General features: G+C 34.7%; 1 long non-coding RNA gene across 1 annotated transcript; it reads left to right on the top strand.

Moving 5' to 3' along the window:
* Positions 1-3,720: 3,720 nt before the first annotated feature.
* Positions 3,721-6,040, top strand: LOC113330988. The gene is made up of 3 exons (XR_003350624.1): positions 3,721-4,146; positions 5,110-5,226; positions 5,540-6,040. It is a non-coding gene; the product is annotated as an uncharacterized LOC113330988 (long non-coding RNA).
* The last annotated feature ends 8,882 nt before the right edge of the window (positions 6,041-14,922 follow it).

Genomic DNA, 14,922 nt, shown 5'->3' with positions numbered 1-14,922 from the left:
TAAGTAGTTCTTTGTTGCAATGTTACATTTTCTTTATCATGTAAAATAACAACCTTGAATGTATTACATGATGTACATGGGATACACAAATTTGCGTCAAGTCTTACTTTCTTTGATGCCCCTGGAAATTTTGTGTTTGATACTCTAAATGTAGTTGAGCTAAATCTTTCGCTCACTAATTGACACCTTTTGTGATGGTGTTGAGAGGTGGGAGAAATGGCTAGAAAAGAAATTATCAGTAAGGACTCGACCACTATCATTAGTACGGATGCCGCATCAAAGGATAGAGTCCAGTCTAGAACTGCACAATCGAAAATGGAGTTGTCTGAGATAGACGTCTATGACTCCAAGGATTTAGCAGAGAGAATTTCCAAACTTTCAGATGGAGTTTTTGCGATTTAAAGTTGGTGTTGCAACTGAAATTAAGCTCGAGAATTGGGAGGTAGTAGTTTCTTTTGACGAAAACAACATTATCACTGGCTCTTCAGAATTGCCAAATATTTATTTCACTTAACGTTCTATTGCAGTAGAGAGTTCTTACAACCATGACTTTCCTAAGTCTCAAAGATCAGTTCATTTGATTAATACCTGACCAAGAACATCCTCTTTATATTTTGTTTCTCCTATATTCTCCACGGGAAGCGAGACAAATTTGGATTCTAACACTTAGCAAGGATCTTGAATTTAAGCATCCTCCAAGATTGTACAAAGCCAAATGAGTTTCTTTGTAATTCAGAACAACATAAATTATGTTTAAAAATGAGTTGTTAAGCTCTCTAAAGGTGCCCTTAGGTAATAAATGTTACACATAAAACCATCGCAACAGGGAGAATTCACAATGAACCCTTACCAAAAGATAATTTGTAAAATCAAGGTTTTATATATGTCATTTCAGTATCATATGTATATGCTACGAAAGCCTGTCCGTTAGCCTTGCCGTTTATTTATCTTGGTTTAAGGTTCACATATAGATGTGGTTGAGGTGGAGTAGCAAGTGCTCTTTAAATTTATGGAAAATGGGTCATTTGTCCAAATATTTTTAAAACATGGTTCAAATGGACGAGTAAAAATTAGTATGGGTGAAATGGACACTAAAAAAATAGCAATGATGAAACTGGATTCATCCTGACTTAAACTTAAAAAATAGTAAGGATGAAACTGGATGCATCCTGATGTAATTAAACATAAGAAAAAGTATTTGAAAATGGGTAGGATGAAACTATTTACATCCTAGCTATTTTTACATTTTTTTCCATTTAAAAAGTATCAAAATCTAAATGTCCTTTTCACCCAGAAATTTTTGATTTTGGTCTTTTTAACCAATTTTGTGTTAAATCTATACAGTTGTTTCTAAGATACGAATATTACTATGGAATTTGGAACCAAAATTAATACCAACCACTTGGAAGACTATTCAGACATGAGGCATGTACTAAATTGGTTTTCCTTGAGATTTGTTTAGTAAATTACTTTGCACTTTTGGAGAGCCATCAAAATGTGCGTCATGCAAAGTAAGTTCACTATGCCGACGATGCCCAAGTATGAATGCATTGAGAAAATAATCATAGTTCTTACTGCAACCCTCAATATTGTTGCACATAAATTAATGTCATACTCCGCGAGGACATCATAAAGTCTGTATGGAGCGTTGTAGGGTAATCAACGTAAAAATTTTGTTGCTTATCGCCAGATTTTGGATGGGATCTAAAAAAAAAAGAAAAACGAAATAAAAAATACCCAGAAAAATAATACGCAAATATGCAAAAATAAATAAATTAAGTAAGCAAATCGTTGAAAAAATAACTCGAAAACCATTTATTTACAAAATTCCTCCAAAAGAAAAATAATAAATCCTTCTATGCTTCAAAAAAAAATTTAAAAAAGTCTTCTGAAAAATGCATGAGACCCAATATAAAAGATGTATGTGAAATGGAAGTTTGTTAATAATGAGAACTCTCACTAATAATTTTTGTAAAAAATAACGCAAGAAAAATGTTCAACTGAACGAGGGTCCCAAATGGAGAATGTATCTCTGATTCAGAAAGGACGATGAACATGGATACTTTGAGGTTATTAGCAAGTTCTCAATTCATTATTTTTTTTAATTCATTAAATTAATTTTTGATTATCAACATATTTATAGATTTTACTCTCAAAGTCCATTACAAAACATCATTCGAAGTTGAATGCAAATTGGTTTATCGAAATAGTTCACGGGGCTCCATAAACTCACTCAATGAATGAAATCAATTTTAAATATACCTTAACTAAATAACTCACCATACTTAACAAAGTGAAGTTTAATTATCATAGAGTCACTCGATGTATATATATATATATATCATTTACGAATTTATCTTATAATTCCCAAATATAAGATTTCATTTAGGAGTTTATCTTATAATTCCTGAATATACTTACACACTTCAATCACTCGCTAAATCTGTATAAAATTCATATGTCTTATAATTTAGAACACTTGCATTCTGTCATATACGTATGTGTTTCCCGAGTAACTACCTATCATTTTGGAGTTCAACGCGCAGTTCCTAGTTTAAAATTCATATGTACACTTACTTAATTAACTTATATACTCACATAATATGAATTTTAATGTATTTGTTACCCAAAAAAACACAGGCTCTTTTCAGCATAGGAATTCACGAGTCTGTATGCGCGTATAATGATTATTTAAATAGTTCATATTTATCCAATATATTCAAAGGAATTTAAAGAATTAAAATACACGCGGTATTATATCTCATAAGAATTGACGAGTTTAAATACACGCTGTACCAGGGAGTCACTTACGAACATTGAATTTACAGTTCATTCACAAGTTTATCATGTATGTTACGGGTACATATATAGTCACTCTGTATATATAATTTCATGGTTATATCTTACAAATTTTGAATATATTTTGCTGCACAAATTTAATTTGATTGAATTACCGGATATTTCAATACATTAGGTAGTTTATCATGATTATCTCTATAGTTTCTTCCTACTTTGTTTTTTATTTCACTTTTCTATAGTATTTTTTTCTTTTTGTATTTGATTATATCGATGTGAAAGCACTTTTAAGTCACCGTTGAAATATAAAGAAAAACAAAACGAATGTCGATAGATTACCTAAGAAAATCACCCTCAGTATCCAATTGACCTAGATAAAATATTTGCGTAATCACATGACATAATCGAATGAATTTATAAAAAAATCAAGACCTGAAACTGATCTTTTTCAAGATTATGTTGTATCGCTATCTCGAGAAGCTTCCGCTGATAAAATAAAAACATATAATAATTGAATGGACCAAAATATGATAGATTATACATTTAAATAAAAATGCATGACCTTTGTGTATTCAAAATGCATCAACAGTTAAGTGACCGAATCGAGTGGCATAACTTTTAACCAATTTACGGAGTAGGAGTAAGTACTATAGGTTTTGAAAATGTTGTGTGACACTTAGTTGACTTCCAAAATGATCCAATATTTGATAAGCAAGAAACAGACCAGTGCATGGCACGGATGACAAATTAGTATTAATAAATAAATAAATAAATAAATTGAACTTTATGTCATTATTTGATATTATGCATAAAAAAAAGGTTAGAAAAAAATACAAGCGTTATGAATATTATTTCCACCTAATTTACACATTATATGTGAATGACCACCGTTGGATGTTAGATGGTCTTATCTATAATCGCTTGTTAAAAAAATCCTAAACTAAGCTGCCTCCAATACACTCTCCTTCTCCGCGCCTCAACTTCACTTCTTCGTCTCTAACTAATTCGATGATCCAATTCTCTGATTTGCTGATCACAAAGAAGAAGATGATGGATTCATCCTCTGAATCTTCAATCTCGTATGAACTCTTTTCACTTGGATGTATCACCTTGATTTGTTTCATTTGATTTTGGTTGTTGAGATTGAAATTGATTTTTGTGCGTGAATGGTTAAATACAAGAAGGGAATAAAGAGACAAATTAGTACACCAAACTATTTTTAACCGTCAGAAAGCTGCAAGTTAATTTTCTGTGGATTAAGCGGTGAATGGTGATAACTCTGTTGTACCCACAAACCCCGAGACCATGGAGAAGTGACAACCCTTTCACGGTGATACAATCCTTATCAAGGTAATTCGTCTTTTATATTTTTTATCGGGAATTAAGGTTTGATTGATTGTTAGGGTTTCACATATTTGTGGTGAGAGTTATTTAGTAAGGATTCGCTCTGGATCTTAACTTGTATGCACAATTTTTCTCCCATTTTTTTTTCCAAATTTTTGGTGATGTAATTTTTCTTTTCCTTATAAGTTTTCCGCAAATTTTATATAAGGTTTATTGGGATTGTTTTGATCTTTGGACCTCTGTAACATGTAAAGCTGAAAAATGGTGGTATAAATTCACTACCCCACACGTAAATGAAATGAAGGAAAGAATATTTTCGGGTTTTTTCTTTTCCATTCTATTTAGTATTTACCCTGGAGAACAACTAATTTCCATTTCCTATTCAAAAGATGCATGATAGGTGATGGCTCCATTGTTTTGAATCTGTGATAACTCTTCATGTCAGTTGAGTATACCACTGACATTTTCAGACGTTTGCTTTTACTGGGTTTGTAAGGTCCTCTGTTAATTTAGTAATGGTGTTACTCAAAATTGACTAAGTTTTTGTATCTTCTGTGCATTTGTGTTTTGAGGTAGGTGGTTCCTACTGGTTTTGTTGGGGGTTGGATCTTAAATTTTCAAGTGTTCCCTATGTATGCACAATCAGTCATGTCACTTATTTGGTCAAACTATTAGGCAGCCAGTTGCATATAGAGTTTTCCACGTTAAATTCTTTTAGGTACATAATAGATTATGTTTGTTTGTTTATCTAGTTTTATGTTACCTATCATCAGCTTTCATTAGTTCCGTTGACTACTCGTATCATTCTGCCAATTTTTTAGTCTGATATCCAAGAAGAACCTATATAACCTTTATATGCTTCCCAATCACTTTGTTTTTTCAATAGATTTGTGAACCAAAAGGCGTTTAATTTTTCTACTTAGCACCTGTTATTATTTATCCTTGTTCTTGAATGTGTTATTTTCTCAGAGATGCATAATTTACTCCTAGGACATATTGAAGACTCACGTAGAAGCATTGATTGTTCAATGTTGTTGCAATTACTCCCTGTGGTAAGGCAAAGCAGCCCTTGAATTGGATTCAGAGGTATTATTACATCTCCCTTATTCATTGTGGTCGGCATTTGTTGTTGATTTAATGGGAATAAGGTTTATGTTACGGTACAGGTTTAATTGCCCTTTCAAATGTGTCGTTTGTTCTAGAAGGGTTTGTGGTTGTATCCTAAGCCGACTTTTGTTTCTAATTTTTAACATCATAGTCACACGATATCTGAATACTCTCTATGTTATCCTTACTATTAGATAGATGGCAATACATTTTCTATTCGTAAGAAGCTGGATCTGCGGGTTTTAAGAAAGTAGGATTAAAGATCTGATCAAGTACACAATGTTCTTTTCAGTGTTGCAGCAGGAGGTTTATGGGTTCAGCACAAGTTTTTACGTATAATGCAAATCCACAAATCTTGTCAGGTGTTCGAAGTTTCCTGAAGCTATAATCTACATATCAATTTGGAAGCTTGCAAATTATATGCAAATTGATGAACGTACTCCAAGGTTGATGATTGCAGGTTGGGCACCTAAATCGTTTTTCCTTTTCTTAGTTTCGATTGTCTGAGCTGTTGGATTGCACAACCCAGGTCAATTGTGAAGACTTCCAAGCACAAGACGCATCCTCTTTCTATTGACAGAAAGGTTAATTTACTTATTGATGACTTTTGTCCATCTGTTTTTAGATTATTTTTTTCTTGGTGTAATCATTATAACCAATATTTTTTTTAACTACGGGGGACACAATACAGGAATCGTTGTATATATAAATCATTATTATTATACTCCCTCCGTTTCTAAAAATAGATTTGTTTGATTTTCACAAAAATTAAGAAAACTAATCATTGAAGCCATTTTTCCATGTATTTTAACAATTTATCTTTTGATCCCCACTCATCTCTTATTAGAGAAAGAGAAGAGAAAAGTGGTCCCATTTTTATATTATGAGAAAAAATGGAGAGAGAAAAGTGGTCCCTCTCTATGAGTATAGTAGTAAAATCATAACATTTGACTTTACATATATGGAAACAAGTCTATTTTTTTTTGACATATTCAAAAAAGAAAATCTGACTATTTTTTAGAAACGGAGGCAGTATTTATTTTGGCTTTTGCAATATTCCTCGGATTTCCTTATTAATTTGTGACGCATATAATTATCTGTCGGCTCAACTCCGGCCAGCAATTCATAGCTGGATCCAAAAATACTCCTAGCCATAGGTCATATATGCGCCATGTTTAAATGCTATCTGCGTGGCTGATCATATATGCACCCATGTTTAAATGCTCTCTGCATGGCTGAAAGATGAGGATGGACACGAACAAAATGAATGCATGTGGCTTTTAAAGTAAACAATAGACACGTTGAATCCATAGTTTGTGTTTATAAAGACTTTATTGCCATGGTTTTATTGGTTCACTGTGTAATAAAAATAAAGGTAAATAATAACCATGGTGTATGATATTTGCGTAACCGTAAGTTATGGATTGGTCACGATAAAACAGATTTTACGTGTCCAATTGATAACGAAGGCCACGGTTTAATCAAAATTCATGTAGCTTTAAGGTAACCGCTGTCCACGTTCAAACTAAATTACGTGTCTATGAGGATCTTATGACCATGGTGAAAGGAAAAATGCTCAACTACACCCCAAAAAAAAGTGTACCATATAGACACGGTTATAACGTTATGGCCATGGTAAATCATATCTTATAGTCACTCAAAGTTTATGTAGCCATCAAGGTACCCAATTATCATGGCACTTGATGCCATATTTCTAGAGTGAAAATTTTTTATGGCCAAAAGCCTATGGACACGCACTACAAGAAAATCGGGGTTTAGTGTCAAAAAAAATTGTCAGAAAATCCCTTTTTTTTGTCTCGAAATATTTGTTGTGAAGAAAAAAAAATTGTCATGAAGTTGTCTCAAATACCCCGTCTGGGAAAGTATATCGCGACAAAATTACGAACGGTCACGAGAACAATTAATTAACAACTAAAAATTTATTGTCAACAAAAGTTTCTTTCACCAACGAAATAAAATTGTCTGTGAAAGTTATTTTAATGACCAAAGAATTCAACACCAAAAGGCATACTTTTGCGAGCAAGTTTTTTGTCGTGAAAATGTAAATTCTTGGACAAACTAATTTGTCTTTAATGATAAGTATTTAAGACCAATAAAATTGTCTCAAAAACGAAAATTTTGTGTCAGTTTAATTTGTCTTTAATGATAACTATTTAAGACCAAAAAAATTGTCTCAAAAGCGAAAGTTTTGTGTCAATTTAGTTTGTCTTTAATAATAATTATCTGAAACAATTTTTTTTGTCTCTAATTAATTTAATCAGAGACAATCAATAGCCCATGAATACCAAATTTTGAAGACTAACTTGTTCGTCTCTAAATATTTTATTATTAGTGACCAAATTTCTTGCCTTAGAAAAAATCTTCGGAGACAAAATTCCTCCTCTCTAAAAGGTTTATTTTTGTCTCTAAATTTTTTATCGAAGACAATTCATTTTGCCTATAACACGAACTTTCAAAGACAATTTCTTTTGTCTCCAAAAACAACATGTTTTGGTCCTTAAATATTCCATCAGTGACAACTCACTTTGCCTCGAAATGTTTTTTTCCAAAAACAAACGCTTTCTAAAAATCGCCTCTAAATATCATAATCGATGACAATTAATTTTTCCTTAGAAAATGAATTTCTCAGACAACTTTCTTCTTCATTAAAGAGATCTTTTTGGTCCCTAAATACTTTATTAAGAACTACTTGTTTTCCTTTTCAAAGTCAATTATTTATTTCTACAAGCTTTTTATGAACCGTAAACGAAAATACTATCAGAAATTCATTCAATTTTCTTTATTCGATTTTTTTTTGTTATTACAATCATAAAATCATAACAGATATAGAGCACAAAAGATTTAAGTTCTTATTAAGTCAAATATTTAAATATGAGATTATACCATTACTATGGCAAAACAACCTAAAAACAATAAAAACATCATAAATTGAAATTCATCAAGATATAAAATCTCTTGTGTATTATTCTAAACACCAATAATTTGAAATACTATATTGATAACTTGAAACCCTTCATCTAGGTCCATTTGGTTCTAACATTTGAATCGATCTCTTGTTGGAATAATTTGTAATCTGCTTGCATCTTCCGGATACTCTTCTTTTAAATCTTATTCCAAGAACCTCATTGTAAATATCAGTTTCATCTCTTTTCTCTCCTTCGATGATGCTTTTTTGTTGGAGCTGAATCATCTTATCCAATATAAAAATTACATGTCATTTTACAGGTTGGTGAAATTAAGAAAATAGAATTAGACAAAAATCAAGATGATATAACTTTGTGTTGCTTACAAATTTTATTCGCTCTTCGTCTTTAAGCTAGTGAAACAGAAGCACCTGGCTTCTCTTTGGCTGCAACAAAAGGAGAGCAAGTGAGAGAAGAGTTTAATAAAAATTTAAACAGACAGATACATATAAGTGTTCATACAACACATTTAAATTGTCGTTATACAGTTGCCAATTCGAGTCTATTACTGCAGATTCTTCTTCAAAAAGTATGAATACTTCAATATAACAATCATTCTTAGCATATAAATAACTAAAACGAAAATAATACAAACAGTCAAACAGATATGAGTCCATCTGATGGTTTGCTCCTTCCTGAAAATGATGATGATAGTTTAAAAATTATGATATACCTCTGCGCATTGCAGGTACATCTTAAAGCCAGTTACGAAGCTGGGACAGATGATAGATCCAGATTATATGATATGCACTAACAAATTGACCGTTTATTAAATGTACACTGAATGAATAGCATCATTAAGTGCACTAACAAACTGTCAGACTCAGTCACACCTCATACAAATATGATATGCATAGTCAATTGTTACCCAAAGCTGGGGCACAAAGATAAACATATCATCCTGAGACAACCAAGAAAACTTCCAAGGCTCACAAGAGACAAGAAAAAAAATTACCTGGTACAACAACTTAACTCTTCTCCAACTACATCCCCATCCTGATCTCGGAGCCACCTAACCAACTACAATCATTTGAATTTTTTATTAAGTCAACAAAGAAAAGCATGTCTAAGGAAATAAGAAATGCATACAACCCAGCGTACACGAAGCATAAATTTTAGAAATAATAACTAATTGGCACACATGAATACACGATTAGGGAAAAACAGAACAAACCTTGAGTGCAAATAATATTTGAGGGGGAAAAGTGAAAGGAAGTCTTCGTGGTCCTCTAGTCAGTATATAATTATGAATATATTATCTGAAACCCACCACCAGATTTAGCTGGCTTTGAAGATGGTAGTAGAGCTTTCTCCTTCTTTCTCCTTCTTTGGTGCCTGAATTAAAAAAAATACACAAAATCAGTAAAACAAAACCAATAAAACAAACAAATTGAAAAGATGAACAAACGCACACTATACGAACCATCGAATTGCAGTGATGAAGTCATGTACTCTGAAAACCTAACCCGAGGAAGAAATCAAAACCCTTGTTATGAATCGGCATGGGCATCCTAATTCTAAATCAAATCCCTAATTATAAATCAAATCCCTAATTATAAATCAAACCCCTAAGGAAGAATCGACAATTAGAAATCAAAACCCTAATTATAAATCAAACTCCTAATTATAAATTAGATCCCTAAGGAAGAATCGACAGAAGATGAGACAACTGGTAGAAATAAAAACCCTTATTAGAGATCAATACAGACTAAAAACTGAGATTTGACGAAATTTGCAGAAAATCTACCATTGATTAAGAAACTTGAACATGCTAAGCATCTAATGAAGGTGGTGCATCACCTGATTTGCTACTGGTGTGCTTTACTAGAACTCTTCCCTCTAATTTATTTTCTATTTTTCTTACGATTGATGAAGAAATACCATATGAGAGATTGGGAAAGAGATACCAGACGAGAGCGAGAAGAAAAGTTAGAAGTGAGAGGAAAAAAGAGGTTTTCATAGAAGTTATCGACAGCGGGTGCGGGTCAAAGATGTATTCTGAATTCCTGATGAGTCAAATTGTAACTAGCGTTATCTAGAATTAATGTTTTATTTTTATTTCCGTTGATTTTTATTCTAAAAATGGTAAAGAATATACATCATATCTAGACATAAATATTTTAATTGGTAAAGAATATACATCATATCTAGACATAAATATTATAATTTAGAATATATAGGTAACATAATCTAATCGTATAAAAACGAAAAATATTTAAAATTTTAAAAAAGAAAATAAAAAGAATTTAAAAAAGAGAACAATAATCAATTATGCCTGAAAACCAGGGTTTGTCAATGGATTGGTCTCATGCCTGCATCTTCCAGGATTTGATTTTTCAGCGTCTGCATTTGTTTTTCTGGTATTTTTCCTTCCCTATACCACGACTGTTTTCCTTTCCTCTGATTTTTTCTTTAGACCTAGGGTTTTTGGTTTTCTTTTTAGGGTTTGTGGAGTTTTTCAATTATTCCTGCTTCTACACAGTTCGATGATCCTAGATGCTCACATAATTCTTCTCAGCAGCCTGCTCCTTCACCTTGGCCATCATTTACTCCTCAGTCGTGTCAAACCTTCCACGCTGAGGCTGCTTCACATATTGGGTATATCCACTTCCCTTTCAAAAAAATTCATAGTTGTATGGATGGTGTTGGAGGCGGAGGCTATGCAAGGGGTTCCTTATCAAAACATTTATAAGACATACATTGTTCCACAGATGACAAGAAGATCGATTGCAGAGCCATAATCTCTAACGATTATCATGTTTACTGCGCCTGTGAATCTGTTCTTCAACAGACACGTTTATGGCTTTGCAGTCATTGTATGACCTTACGAGCCTGTAGAACCTCCTGCAAAGGTTTGGAAGGAGCTCGTCACGCATCCATCGCTAGTCCTGGTGCTTCAGCAAACTTTCTAATACATGGTATCGTCAGGCCGATATGTTCCTCATTGTCTGTTTTGCGAGATGTCGTTGTTGTGAATGGTGCTGGGGTTGATAGTGAAGCTGTAGTTAGTGGTGTCGACTGTGTTGCTCTCACGGAATCAGTTGAGGTTGACGTTGTTGTTGTGTTTGGCGCCGGGGTTGATAGTGAAGTTACAGCTTTGGGGGTCGACTGTGCTGCTCATACGAATTCATTTGAGACTGATGTTCCTCGGAAAGCACCAGAGCAGTCTTTCTCGCTCTCGCCTGATCTGCTTAATGCTGTTTTCCAGCGGCGGTTTTCCACGGTTTCTAACATCCCACATCAATGCAGATTAGGCTTCTCTCGAGCCTTGAACACTTGTTTGGATGATGTGTTGTGTAGACCTACGGATATGTTTTCCTGGATTCGCTTGTTGTTGCTTCCCATTTGCACTTTAAATATATACAGGCCTACTCGTTCGGCTGAAGAGAAGTCTTCCAACATGAAGCGACTTCAAATTGCAGCCATCCAGCAGGCTTTGATCACTTGGAAGGAACCAATGAGCTGCCTCACATTGATCTCCAAGCTGCTACGCCTCCCATGCCAACAATACTCAGCTCAAAAGGACAAGAAAGACAAGCTAGAAGTGGCTAATTTGAGTGCTTGTCGCAAGAATATTGGTCACGGGCATTTCGCAGCTGCGATTCGTGTCTTGTCTTCGAACGGGTAAGCGCCTCATAATGAGAGCACTTTGTCCGAGTTGCAATACAAACACCCTGCAGCTCCTCCACCCTCTTTTCAGGATGAAGTCGCTATTGGTGACCCAATAACAGTTGACTCAAGGGATGTAATTGGTGCCATTAAAAGTTTCCCTATGGGAACTTCTTGCGGCCGTGATGGTTTACGGGCTCAACATTTAGTCGACGTTTTACGTGGTGCAGCTGCGGCTGTGGCAGACGAGTTAGCGTCTACGATTACTAGGTTGTCAACCTTTGGTTGGCAGGTAAATGCCCTAAGGTTTTAGGTGAGCTCATCGCAAGTGCACCCCTTACACCTTTACTCAAGCCTGGGGGTGGTCTTAGGACAATAGCAGTTGGTACTATTTGGCGTCGTTCGGTCTCTAAGGTGGCTGCCTTCTCAGTTGGTAAGGATATGCAATCCTACTTGGGTGATCATCAGTTTGGTGTTGGAGTGCCGGTGGGGGGGGGGGAGAGTATACTTCATTCTGTCAACAGTTTGCTGGAGTTGAAAGGTCACTCGAATAATATGTCAATGTTACTTATTGATTTTTCGAATGCCTTCAACATGGTGCGCAGGTCTTCTCATATCAAAGAGGTTCGGCTTCATTGTCCATGTATTTCTCGTTGGGTAGAATTTTGTTATGCTAGGCTTGCTAAACTGTACTATGACCAATACATCTTGTCTTCTGCACTCGGTGTTCAACAAGGTGATCCTCTTGGTCCCCTTTTGTTTGCTTTGGAACTCCATCCCCTTGTGAAGTCCATTGCTTCTCGTTGCAAGCTTGATTTGCACGCCTGGTACCTGGATGATGGCACTATCATTGGAGACACTATGGAGGTTGCTCGAGCTTTGAACATTATTGAGTCTGAAGGACCGGGTAGAGGTCTTCACCTTAATATCAAGAAGACCGAGGTTTTTTGGCCCACTACCGATCCACGCAGTTTGGAGGTAGGTGTTTCCCCCCCGGATATTGGTAGACCTAGCAAGGGAGTTAAGCTTTTGGGTGGACCTGTGAGTTTGGATTTGGATTTCTTGAGTGACATGGCGCTTAATAGGGTGAAAAATACTATTCAGCTAACGTCTTCTATCAAAAAGCTTAGAGATCCCCAGAGTGAGATGTTATTACTCCGTAATTGTGTCGGTGTATCTAGAGTATATTTTGCTATGCGTACTACTAATCCGGCAGCTCTACAACAGGCCTCTGACCTCTTTGACGACCACCTACTCCAATATTTTAGGCTTTTAATCACCGGAGATAGAGCTGGGTTTGGACCTTTGCAACAAAGACTGGCCACTCTCCCTATCAAATATGGTGGTCTTGGCATTTACACCATGTCTGAAACTAGCACCTATTGCTATCTTGCCTCTCTGAGTCAGACTGCCTCTGTGCGGAAGACGATACTTGGTAGCTCTTTCTCAACAGATAATGAGATTTCCTATCAGATGGCTCTTCGGAATTTCATTCAGGTATGTGGTTTGCCTTCTAATTATTGCATCGATGACACTTCCCCCCCTTCTATGCATTCCCTGGAAGTCACTTATTTTGATGCAGGTAAGAAGCAAATCCCCGACCAATTTACTCTATCCGCAAGAGACTCCGTTCTTTGGAAGTGCAATCAGATCAAACATGCTCAAGATTATCTCTTGGCTATTCCGATCAGCGGTTTAGGTCAGTGCCTTGGTCCCAGACAGTTCAGAGCAGTAGTTTGTTATCGCCTTGGTATCCCTTTATTTGTTGAGGACGGGTTGTGCTCATGTTGCAATAAGCCTATGGATATTTTTGGTGATCACACGCTTCACTGTGGTAATGATGTTGGTCTAAAGTTCCACCATGACTTGGTTCGTGATGTAATTGCGAATATCTGTTTCAAAGTTGGTGTCCATGCTCGCAAGGAAGTTGCTTTAGGTTTTTTGTCCGAGAATAACAAGGATTTACGTCCAGCGGATATCCTTGTCCTCAACTGGGAAAACGACCAAGATGTTTGTATGGATGTCACTGGAGTCTCCCCCTTCACTGGAGATGGTGTTCGCACTTTCGTCCCAGGCCAGGCTATCTCCAAAGCAATCTCGCGAAAACGTTCTAAGTATTTGAATGTGTGCACTTCACATGGTTATGGTTTGGGTGTGCGAGCTTTCACTACCTTAGGGAAACTTAGCGATGATACTGTTTGTTTTTTCAAGCGTCTGAAGAATTATTTAATTAGTCATGACGATGATAGTGGTCTTGGTAGTTTTATTTTTTACAGATTAGGTATTACTATTCAAAAAGGGGTTGGGGCTCAGCTTGTTGCTCGGCTACCAATTAAAACCTCTTTTATTAAGTGTGATTGATTCCTCTAATTATGAATTGTATTAAAAAGAAAAATTAGTAGATAATATTGAAAAATAGAAAGAAAAAAAAAATCAATCGTAACACAATATTGAAATACACATAAAACAAAAAAGATCAAATATTTTTGTTGCTGATCGACTTTAGATTCTATTAAGTTAAAACAACCATAACACAAAATGAATAAGTAAGATGATGGACTGTTATATACTTTAATTTTTGTCCGATAATCATCACGTTTTTGGTCAAAACAATGAAATCGAGATCAGTTAATCAATAACAACGTTATTTGATCCTAATTTATTTTTCGTACAATATTTATCGTTAAAATTAATTACCTATTTTGTTTTATAAAACAATATTTTTTTAAGAATCAGTAAATAGTATAGTTTGATATGCTTACCTTTTTAAAATAAAGATTAAGTTAAAATGAAATAAAAATTAATTGATAACGGTTGGTCTTCCATAACCAATATGATTGGTTTGTTATGTGCACACTCTTTAAAGGAGTATGCACAAAATTGGACTCATAGTCTATATTTACTGAGCGTAGGATATTTTTTTTTGGACTTTTACTACGGATTAAAACAACTAATAGTATTTTTATTTTTTTTAATTCGACATGTCAAGATCTGACTGAATTATCTGATTCATATGGATCGACTCAGTGTGTTTGTTGTTTTGAGTCAGATTTGATTCATTCGACTCAAAAATATGTCAGTT

The sequence above is a fragment of the Papaver somniferum genome, unplaced genomic scaffold (assembly GCF_003573695.1).
Source record: "Papaver somniferum cultivar HN1 unplaced genomic scaffold, ASM357369v1 unplaced-scaffold_123, whole genome shotgun sequence".
Classification (NCBI taxonomy): Eukaryota; Viridiplantae; Streptophyta; class Magnoliopsida; order Ranunculales; family Papaveraceae; genus Papaver; species Papaver somniferum.
This window is presented reverse-complemented; position numbering and strand designations above follow the sequence as displayed.